This window comes from Dipteris shenzhenensis, chromosome 8 (genome assembly GCF_047967505.1).
Source record: "Dipteris shenzhenensis isolate YYH24624 ecotype China chromosome 8, Dip_SZ_1.0, whole genome shotgun sequence".
Lineage (NCBI taxonomy): Eukaryota > Viridiplantae > Streptophyta > Polypodiopsida > Gleicheniales > Dipteridaceae > Dipteris > Dipteris shenzhenensis.
In genome coordinates, this window is record NC_141603.1 from 14,192,408 (window position 1) to 14,204,504 (window position 12,097).

Consider the following 12,097-nt stretch of genomic DNA (forward strand, 5'->3'; position numbering starts at 1 on the left):
TTCATATAAGGGAACCTATCCGGACCCAGCCATAGAAAAATAATATGTAATAGAGGCTTAGGACTTGGTACGGGAGTGCTAGGAAAATTTTGAGGATAGACTCAAGACTAGCAGAGGTTCGGATACTATCCACCCAGTCCACTTGACCATGCACAGAGGAGCAAGGCGCTTAGGGTGCCAGAAATGGTAGAAGAAGAGGAACGTTCCAGCTTTGGTAAATCAGAAGCTCCAGATTTGATGTAGCAGATCTACCAAGATGACCCAGTATTGCAGAACCTACAAGAAGAAGGAGACCTTTACGATTTTGAGGTTCTGCTACTATCAATGGGTGGAGAGACCTCTCAAGAACCCTGCAATAGCTTCGGTTTGGCATCCTTCCTCTCTACTGAGGTAAAAATGCCAATCTCCTCCTTGATAAGAGGGAAACCTACCCTCTGGTGAGACCTATCAAATTGGATGAAGGGACGATTCTTACCCCCAAGACCTACTAGCCGATCAATCGCCAGAGGGGGGATAGAACTTACCCAAGATTCCCATCAATAAGTTGGGTCAATACTTTGAAGGTGATGATACTAACGCGGCTATCCCCATAACCTACTAGAACCAAAGCTGGATGCCGTCTTGGATGGGGGAGCGGGAGAATGTTTCTACCAAGGAATGCTTGGTGAAGCGGGGAAGACCTACGCTCAAGCAAACCCATCTAGTAGAGAAGTTAGCGGATGGCAGAACTGCGGAACCCTTGGGAGTCCTCACCGGTATTAACATCAAAGTATTCGGCTTCACGTACACTGTTAGGTTCATAGTCATGGACTTTACCCAGCAACCGGGATATAAAGCCAACATCCTAGGCAAGCCCTTCTTGTGAATGTCTGGGCTCATACACGATTGGCACATCAACAACATCTATTTGCAACATGAGGAGCAAATCATGCGAGTGGACTTGCGCACCTACAAGACCCACCCATTGTCAGGACAACTATTTGCCACAAAATCTCACACAACCATCTGGATGACATCTCTAAAACTGTTCCAACTATGTGGGAAGGAAGAGGATGAGAAGAAGGCCGATGAATTTTGGTATGCCCCTCTTCCTGAGCCAGAATTCTCTTAGAACCGCGGATGAACATTCTGGCAAACATTAATGTCCCAGAGAGAATAGGGTTCCAAGAGACAACACCCAAACTCAAGGGGTTGACCCCGATGGTTCCCCTCAGGATGTTCAACATGCTCAAACCTTGCGAGGTGAGCAAGGGGACAGTAAGGGTCAAATCAAAACTCCACTGGCTAGCATATGTTGGTGCCACTACTGCCCACCATGAGTTCTCCTCCAATTGGGGAGCAAGGGTAAGTAAGGCTACCCCCCCAATCGGCTCTAGAAGTGCTATGAAAGAGCCCCCTTCAGGTATGGAACTCCCAACATCCAAAAGCCCGATGACTCTTGCTAGGGCCAAGAGGACTACGCCCAAGAGGGAGTGGAAGAGGAAGGTGAAGAGAAGGAGGATCTACGACAGGTACTAGCCCACTACAAGGCCTACACGATCGAGGATTGTAGGATCTTATACCAACAGGCCAAGAGATCTCAGGAATATGGGTGCTTCCAAGGATATGATGGCCCAACCCGGGTCAAGGAGGTAAACTTGGCGTCGAAAGGACAGGACCCCCAACCAGTATTCATGACCAGACGATCTCACCTCCAATGAGGAGAGCACTTTAATAGCCCTCCTTTGAGAGCACAAGGACTGTATGACTTGGAAATACATAGATATGTGTAGCACACGATAGCCACGCTTGATGACACCATGTCGGTGCGTCAATGTCCCCACCCTATGAAACCCAAATATGCCTCATAGTGAGAGAGGAGATCCAAAAACTCATAGATACGGGATTCATCTATGAGATCGAGCATACAGACTGGGTGTCACCCATTATGATAGTCCTAAAGAAGAATGGAAAGATTCAAGTATGCATCGATCTAAAAAAAGTTAATGCCGCCACCACTACTCCTTGCCTTTCACAGAACATATCTTGGAAAGGATAGCCAAAAAGGAAGCCTATAGCTTCCTAGATGGATTCTCTAGGTACAATCAAGTGTCCATCGCTCCGTAGGATCAACACAAAACAACCTTTACAACCAAGTGGGGTGTGTATGCAACTGGAGTGATGATATTTGGGCCTACCAATGCACCCGCTACCTTCTAATGGTTGATGATCACCATCTTCAAGGAGTACCTAAAGGACTTCATGGAAGTCTTCTTGGATGACATATGCATGAGCTTGATGTGGGATGATCACCTAAGATACCTGAGACTGGTTTTGGAAAAGTGCCAATTGTATCGTATATACCTGAATCCCCTTAAGTGCCAATTTTGGGTCAAACACAGTCCCAAAATGGTATCTCCATGGACTACAACAAAAGCAAGCTCATTCAAGAATTACCACCCCCCACAAATGCCAAGGAAGTGTTCCTCATCGAATTGGCAGACTTGAAGAGCTGCATGACCACCTCATGGTTATGAATCCTACCTCCTTCAAACTATCCAGCAAGGTGGCTATTCGTTATACCACATGGGCAAGGATGGCATCATGCATGTGCGAGAATGAATACATCGATGTGCTCAAAGAAGCCCACTCTGGGATTGCGGGAAGGCATTTTGCCATTGACGTTATGACACGTAAGGTGCTACAGGCTGGCCTTTGGTGGCCGACTCTCTTCGAAGACGTAGCCAAATCTATCAAGTGGTGTGACCCCTGCCAGCGTGTGCAAATCCCACATAAGGTGGACATGATACCCTTAATAGGAATATTAACTAATCAGCCCTTTGAGAAATGGGGCATAGATTTTATCGAACCAATAAGCCTAGTAGCTAAAGAATCAGGGGCCAGTTATATTATTTTGACCACAGATTACTTCACCAAGTGGGTAGAGCAAATCGAAACGATATTACGGCCGCTCACCTTGTCTACCCTTCAAGCCATCCATAGAGAAAAAGAGCTCAAGGTCGAGGTAGCCCGGATGAAATGCCAGGCCATCGAGGAAGCCAAGGCACATAATGCCAAAAGCGGACAATGTAAGCAAACGGTCTTGCTTAAGGAAACACTCGAACACCTAGGACTAATTAATGAGCTAACAGTGGAGCCAGCTAGGTTGAATGTCCAATTGTAGGGTTCGAGCTTATGCATCCAAGCACTCGTGGATTCGGGAGCGAGCCACAACTTCATCTCCTGCGATGTATGGGAGAAGCTATAGGTACCCCTAAACCTCACTGTCGCTTCAATACGCGCTATCAATGGTCAACTCTTAAGTACATTAGGATATGTGGACTTGAGTCTAACGGTTGTTTGCCAGGCAGTAGAGATCCACTTTTATGTTCTCCCCACAGAAGCTATTGATGAACATATAATATTGGAAAGGACTTGGTGTTACGTCGTGAACTGCCAAATCGATTAGATGGCCAGAGCAACATCCCTCACAAATGGGGGGGAGGACTATGGGAATTCCTATTTGTGAATTGTGTCCCGCTACCCCTACTACACCATCACCGGCCCAGGGCAAGGAAGTTCTTAGTGAGGGTGGATCTAAAGCCCCTGACCCTCTGAAGAAAGTTCGACCCCGGAAGGAACAGAGAATCAACCGTAGTGGTGGATGGGTACAATCACAAATTACTCTACCACTAGTATCGCCCACTCACGAATGTCATGAACAACATGTTTAAGAAGCTATTCTCTCACTCAATGCTACTTTGACAACAATTGACAGCCCAAAAAGATCAAAGCAGAGTATGGATCTCTGATCACACTCCTGGAATGACTCCGACATGGGCAACCCCACCTAAGAGGACACGATGCCATCCATCACCTTGGCTCCCAAGCCCTAATCCACCTCTTCAACCGCAGCATCCCCACAAGCACTGGGTCACCACCAAACTCTTGGAAAACCAAGGTAGTTACAAAGGCAAGCAGGTCGTTTGGGTACTGAAGTTCAAATCCCAATCTGCAGAGGTTCAGAAGGTAGTAACACAAGATCCTGTGTAAACCGTGAATGCAGTACCACAAGAAGTTGCCGCAACAAACATACCCCTAAGTCCCAAATGTGCCCTAGTACCACGAATTGTACAACTCAATGCATGGATCGCCCAAGACAGCAAAGAAGCAACATAAGAACTGACCACTAGAATGGAGGTAGTTACACAAGAACCTTCCTCCAAGTCCAAGGGTGAGCCATCAAAGGATGTTCCACTCATATCATCACCGATGGCATTGCTCGAATATAAACTATCTAATGTGGTAGGGGATACAGAACCACAAGAGCAAGTTTCCATGTCAGTTGTGGTCATACAAAAACCCGCTTATCCTGTGACAAAAAATCTCCCCGCAAAGGATCGTCACCGCACCCATGCACCTCTGGGAACCAGAATGAGACACAAGTTAGATGTGTGCTCTACATGGTTGATAATGCACTATGCGATGGCACGACATTCGTCTCCACCACATTCCACGTGATTGTCAAGTCTAGGTCTAGGTGAGTCTATATGGTAGGCATATCATCATGATGCACCCACAGCTCACAAGTCACCTCCATGCCCATGGACCCACACACATTCACAGTCAGCACTAGGTGATTATGGTTAGTATGCCCATCATGCATTTTTTGTATTCTCGCATGCTGACCTCACAGTCTGCCCCACACCTAATCCGTACACCTCACGTTCACAACCACGCCTTCATAGTCTTTTCCCCTTCCTTCTTTTATCCTCCATTCTTCCCCCCCCCCTTCTCTCTCTCTCTCTCTCTCTCTCTCTCTCTCTCTCTCTCTCTCTCTCTCTCTCTCCTCTCCTATTCTTTTCTTCCCCCATCCCCTATCCTTTCCACCCTTGCCCTTCTTCCTTTTCTTCCCTTTTCTCCTCTTTCTTAGTTAGCTAATTGCTATCCTGTTGGCTGTTTCCATACTGCTATTCCGCCGACCATTGCCATATTGCTATCTCACCAACCTTTGCCATACTGCTATCCTGCTAGCCGTTTCCATGCTGCTATTCCATCGCCCATCGCCCTCATCCCCATGGCACATCACCCTAGTGTCTATTCCGTCGAGCATTGCTATAGCTCCCATCCCACCGATCGTCACCTTACCAAAAACCCACCGATCATTCCATATCTTTCACACCCCATCGCCTTACACCATCCCCCCGCCGTAGGGATAGTGAAATCTACAAAAAGGCCCCCTATACCCTTGGGTCGCCACCATAGCAAATATAGTCAAACTCTGCCAAAATTCTGCCAGGAATCCCTCAGCCCCCTGCCCTCTTCCAGATAGTAGTTCAGCCCTCATTTCATGTCCTCAGCCCTCTTCTAGACAGTAGTTCAGCCCTCAATTCATGTCCTCAGCTCCTCCTCTTCTATCAATTCACTCGTTACTCAGTTGCCATCCTTTTTCCCCATGGATCTTGAAAAACAAGTTTTTTGAGTTCGAGACGGCAGAGCTTGGTCTCCACCCTCCCATTCCGCAAGCTACTGGCCCCTCCGATTCACAAAGCATGCCCTCTGCCCCCTTCGACTTCCCAGCTGAAGACTTGCAGATGGAGGAAGAAATTTTGACCCAACAGGCCACCCAAGAGGTGCCTCTAACAACAGGCACTCCTCCCTCAAGAACGTAAAGGAAGCGTACCTCGACCCCCAGATAAGGGGAATACAAAATTGTGCGATTGCAAACGCACTTGCCACCGCTTGGAGAGACATGGCTCCAACAACTCAACGGATGTGCCATCCACTCCCGCTATGCATACAAGGGCCACGACTACACCCTCCATTACCATAACACAGTGGCATATCAAGAGCTCAAGGAGCTAATCGTTCAAGAATCACTCACAGTGATAGGTCTAGGACCCGTGGCAGACTGCCTTCCATATCACCTAGATATGAGGCTACTGGGAGAATTTCTCCAAGCCTACAACTCCAATACAAATGTCGGCATCCTACGCAATGCAACATGCACTCCCCACTTCTACCACCTCAACGTGGATGTGGTGCAAGCCGCCTTTGGCCTACCGATCACTGTCGGCAAACCTCTCAAAAGAAGAAGATGCCCAAGGCCCTTAGTGACATCTACCGGTATGATCGAAAGAAGAGCAAGGGGCGGATTCATTTTTCATAAATAATTAAGCTAGAGTTGGAAAAGTCAGTACGAGCCCTACAATGGTTGACCCGAGTCAAACACACGGATCACCACCAATCAATCGTGCCCAACATCTTGGCGAGACTACCCCTAGGTACTAACTGGGCAGATTATTTTTGTAATCAGATGTGGGAAGACCTCAAGACACATGGTGAGGTCATCGACAACCCCATGCTATACATGCCCCTTTTATATCACATGCTACAATAGCAACTGCCAATCGGTTATGGGTTGGCCGACAAAATTGCCATTGGACCAGTACCAACCGACCAAGAGGAGATAGAGGTTACCTCGAAGTGAGTACGAACATAGCCCATGCCACTCTGGTCAGCTGCCCCACTCAATCAGAGTATAATCAGCTGCTCGCCCAATATGAGGATCATCAGGTGCAAGCGTTCTTATGTAGACAGTACTGCATGACCACTCGGATCCTTGCGCCAAGGGCAAGGCTGTACAATAGGAGCCCATCTCAATCGACGATCTCCCAAGACACGAGACGGTCACCATTGGCCTCCACCCAGGTCTTGGCTTCCACCATGGCCCACCCATAGGAGACCTTCCCCTTCATCACCGGCTCCACCTCATCTCCATGGGCAAGCCTCACCAAAGTCCTATAGTTCTGAAGTGCGCCACATTATCAAGCGCCGAGTCGGTACAGCAACATGATGGCCGAGTAGCTCTCCTGTGTGGATCAAATTTAGCTACAATTATTTAATGTAATGGCCCAACTCCCACAAATGGCACGCACCATTCTACAGAGATGACACGAACATGCCTCTCAGCTCTCCAACTATCCTCCAGGCACAACAGCCACACATTAATGGTCGCCGCCCAAGCCACAAGGCAAACTACCCTTGATCGAGCAGAGGAGTACCGCAACAAGGTAGAGGAGCCTGAGCTCTTGGTTACCAAGCTCAAAGATGAGCTCGCTGCCAGCGAATCCCTAGTCCAAACACTCATGGACCAAGTCGACAAGGCAGAGTCCCACCTTCGAACTACAGACGCGAGCAACGAGCGGCAAGCCGAGGCATAACAAGCAAGAATCTAGGAGGGATACGACCGACAGATCCAGACCCTTCACGATCTCTTGGCACAAGAACGGGCTCTAACTATTTCGTTGTAGGAAGATAATGAGCGCCTGCATACCTCTGGCCGCCCTGATGATTTTGGGCTAGAAGACCATGAGCAACAAGAGTTTCAAATGTACTGGGAGGTCTCCGCATAGCTAGCCACGTACACCCTCACCCGATGCACTATCCCCCAGACCCTCCAAATGCACTTTGACACCCTCCGTGCACAGAATCTTATCTTCCCTCCCTCCCTTCTCCTCTCTCTTCTTCCCTTCTCCCCTCTCTTCTCCCTTCTCCCCCTTCCCTCTTTCTCTTGTGGAAACACATTACAACAATCAGGAGCCGCTTGAGTGACACATGCGGATGGCTCATGCTTTGCATTGCTCTCACAAGGAGTAGCGTGGAGTGGAGGCTCCATCGGCATTCCTTCAAGATCCCCACGACACATGAGTCACCGTTGAGACTACACAAAAGGTAATGGTTCTTTAAAGAACGTGTGCTTTTTAAAATAATGTTAGTTTGACATTCAATGGTTCAATTTCTATTCCCTATTTTTTTGTTCTAGGCTTGAATTATTATAAGATTTATATGGGAATATTCATGGAAGATCAAGGTCCCTAAAGCCAAAAATCAAATTAAGATGCATGTACACATAAGGTTCATGCCTCTGATATTCAACTCCTACATGGTGGGTACAGTGAGTAGTATTAATGCTTCATGTCACAGATAGAGAATGAATAGAATAAAGACTACCTATGATTGTAAAGTTCTTGCCATTCTATTTAAATAAAGAAAATTGTGCAAATGCCTCAACTTGATAATTAGTGAGCTTGAGTATGTTGGCACATTCCAATACTTGACAAAGTTGTATTGTGATGTAAAATGGTTTAAACTAGTTCATTGTGGTGTGCGAGGTTCCTTCAAAATAGATTAAAGTGGTTATTTTGAAATTGAATTGCCTAAAGTACTATTCAATTGTTTATATTCTATGGAGTGATGACAAATTTATTTATTTAAAGATGACTACATGGAATGCAAGTGATGGTACGTTACCTAAGTAAATATTCATGAAGGAAGAGCCTTTGAAGGTATTTATTTGAATGCAAGAGCAACAAGTACCACTTCAAGGTACACATAATTACTTACAAAATTTACATTAATGTCATGATGGACAATGGTAGTTATTAATACATAATTACACATGGCTTACAAATTTAAAACAAATGCCATGATGGACAATGATAGTGGATATAGACATCTCAATGATGGACAATGATAAAGAATAATATTGGATACAAACATCTAAAATGAGGCATTAATATGAAGATTTTTGTATATATGTATTGTTAACCTAGTGTTATTCAACCAAAAATGTATCCATGACATAATTGTAATGAGGTAGATATTGTAGATTGTGAGTTACCGTTATCATATTATTCCAATTTTTTCCAAGGTAAAATAAATGCCAAGAAGCTAGAAATGAATTTTCCAAATCTTAATATCTTTCTCCTCATGTCATTCTTATCAAAGCTAAGGGTTAATAATATTTCATATAGTATTACATGTTGTATTCATTTATATGTTTGACGTAAGGAAAGTTGTCCTTTTTCTATTATGTATATGCCACATAAAATACGCTAAGAAGTTTTTGTGATCTTTGTATGCATTATAAATGTTCTATGATAGACCACATTGAGTAAACATTGGAACAATATATGTCCCCCTCCAACCCACCCTAGACATCACAATTCAATGATTTAATCAATCAAGAGAAGACAACTGTCTTGTTGAATTTAAAATCTTTGTGGAATGGGAGGTTGTATTCTTTGTATGACTACTTTGCAACAACAAAATGGTATGACACAAATGTATTTTTCGTTAAAAGTAAATATGTGTAGTATTTGTGCTTATTTTTAATGACCAAAATAAATTCAACTCCCCATAGGGGACTATTGAGTAGATTACCATGAAATTCAATACTCACACCTAATCTTGAAAATTTTGCAACATATGCATGTAAAATCTCAACCCCTAATAAGCATTAAATTATGTTGACAATATAATGTGCAAAAATGTCTGAAAGGCTTTTGTTTATTCTTTAAAATGGCTCCTTATATAGTAATGGTATATTATATGTAAGCTTACCAGAATCCATTAATTGCACTTTAATTTATGCTCAAGTACACTAGCTACTAACCTTTCTTTTTTTCTTTCAAAGATACTAGCTATTAACCTGTTCAAAACCCCCCTCCTTGTGGGCTATGTCTCATTGTAGTAGAAGGGTGCCACTCTCCTCTACTTGCAAAGGTGTGGGGTCCTCATCCAAATATATATGGGGGTGACTGCATAGAACTCTTTGTTTGCATAATCCTGCCAAGCAAGCTTGAGTATCCATGAGTCAGATGATAAGAGGTTGATCCTGAGTGGGGTCTCCTTCTATGTGCCATGTGCCTGTAATACCATGCTTTGGGACTCCTAGGGTGGAGGTCATGCAGTTGGTCACATCATCGATGGTAGTGGAAAAGGTGGCAGTGGTCTTTGTAAGCCTTCACTTTATGACTTCGACCCATCTAGAGGTCTCTGTGATAGTTGACTACATGGTGACTATAAATGCCTCCACTACTGACCCACTGCTTGGGGTTGTCGCTATGGTAGAAATTTCTTTACAAACTTGTAGTACCTCTTGACTAAGGCTCTGAATAAAATGATCTTGCTCTAGCTCTTGTGCACATAGGTGGTGAGACTCCATGACGAGCTGCTCCTCGGTCTCATGCGAAATCTATTGTACATGATGTATTTGATGTGACTAGTATGGATATTGGTATAAAGGGGTGTTGAGCAAGTGGGATAGAAGATAGGGATATAGTAGTAGGGATGACAAAATATTGAGAGTACTATGGGGACATTTAAGAGATGGTGGAGGTGAGTTCGACTGTAGAGGGGAATGGTGACTAGCTGAGGGGTAGGGGTGACAAGAAAGATGACTACTATGAGCAGGCATAAGGGGCTATGGTGGCGATTGACCTATGTTGGAGATTGGGTTGGAGGGGCATGTTGAGGCTAGCACTAATATTAGTGTCGATGTCGATGTCAATATTGGTGTTGGTGACAATGATGGTGGTGTTGTTGTTGCCACCAAGCTTGGTGTGACGAAGATGAAGATGGCCATGATGATGCTAATGATGATGATGTTGAAGCTAAGGCTAGGGCTAAAGATACTAATGATGAGGCTGTATTGGCTAGCTTTTGTATAGCCATGCTATTTGTTTGCAAACCAGAGCGATGCAGGTGATTGTTGATGTCATCGATCTCCCCTTTTCTTTTTTTTGGGCTGGTGGTTTTTTAACCGTTTCTCTTTCTTCATTTCTCCTTTTCCTCTTTTTGCCATTTTTCTTTGGTGTTTTTTTGTATTCTTCTTTATTTTCCCTTTGAGCTACTACCTTTCTTCTATAAGGGCTGCAATGGGTGAAAGGTGGGAGGCCCTTCTTGGAGTGGAATGGACTCTCAAAACCCTTCAAAATAGCACCCCCTACTTTTTATGCCTCTCACACATCAACACAAGTGTTGGGTGCACTAATAGATGGTCCTCAACTACCTCAAGTAGCCTTTGAACCTTTTCCAAAAATCTTTTCTGAAGTGGTGTAACGCAAGTCTTCTTCTTTCTTATTATGAGAGCCAAATGTCCCAGTCTAAGGGTGTATTTGAATGGGGGGAGTCAAAAGGGGGAAGGGGGGGGGGAGAAAGTAAGAAAAGAAAGATGTATTAACATCCGCAGCCTATGGGACAGAGTACACCAAAAGAAAAATCATACAAGTGTCAATGGGCTGGAGCAAACGGTGCGCTAGGGCCCTTACTAAGTACTAAACTATGCTGATCTAATGAGCTCAAGAGCTCAAACAAAAGCAAATATGAATAGAAGCAAACTAAGAGTTGGGACTGGTACTGCACTAGACCTCCTCTGGATCCTCCAACTCATTTATGCCTTCAAAGACTTCTTCCTCACTTGAGCTAGGATAGAAGCAGATGATCCACACCTTGTGGGAGATGTGGAGACTGTGAGATGTAAGAAAGGGTTGGACGAGCCCTTGGGCATTGATGACTCTCATCACCATGACTTTGAGTACGTGGTACGTGCACGGAGAACCTTCCAGGCATCCACTAGAAGAGATTCTAAATTTGAAGATAGGTTGGGCATGCCACCATCAACACCCAATATTTAGAGTACACATCAAGCTAATGATGTGCACATGCGGGTGCATGAAGATGATGTTCATGATGTTTGCTGGGCCATTCATAGGGCAGAGCAAGGAAGCAAGGTGCATTGTCAAGCATGGCTTTCAAGTGTCAGTCTTCGCAAATGCAAAAAATTGATTAATGAGAATAGCTTGCAAGAAAATCTAGCACCTAGTTTCAAGGGAAGAATTAACCATGCCCATGGTCAACGAGTGCAATTTTTTTGGTTTTGTGGGGATGATGTGGCACATTCATGGATTCCAAGCAACAAGATTATTGGTTCTCCAATAGCTCCTGAAAAGTGGCTAGTGCAAGTAGGAGTATGTTTGACAAGTGTAGAAGTAAGGAAGCTACAAAGATCCGGGTTTCTTCTGGATGTTTCTGAGATTTCGGGCAACTCTAATCCAAATAACACACCTAATGGGAATCAAATACCAAACCTCTCAGAAAAAGTGACTCTTACCTCTAGCCATCACAAGATGAAGCATAGGACAAGCATTTCAAAGGCAGCTGCAGACCGCATTGAACGCTCTTTGCATGCTGCAACTAATGTGACCCCAGGAATGATGCACAAAGTGGATGAAGATGAAGAGTTCATGGTTGAAAGCTTTGAATCTGATCCTAT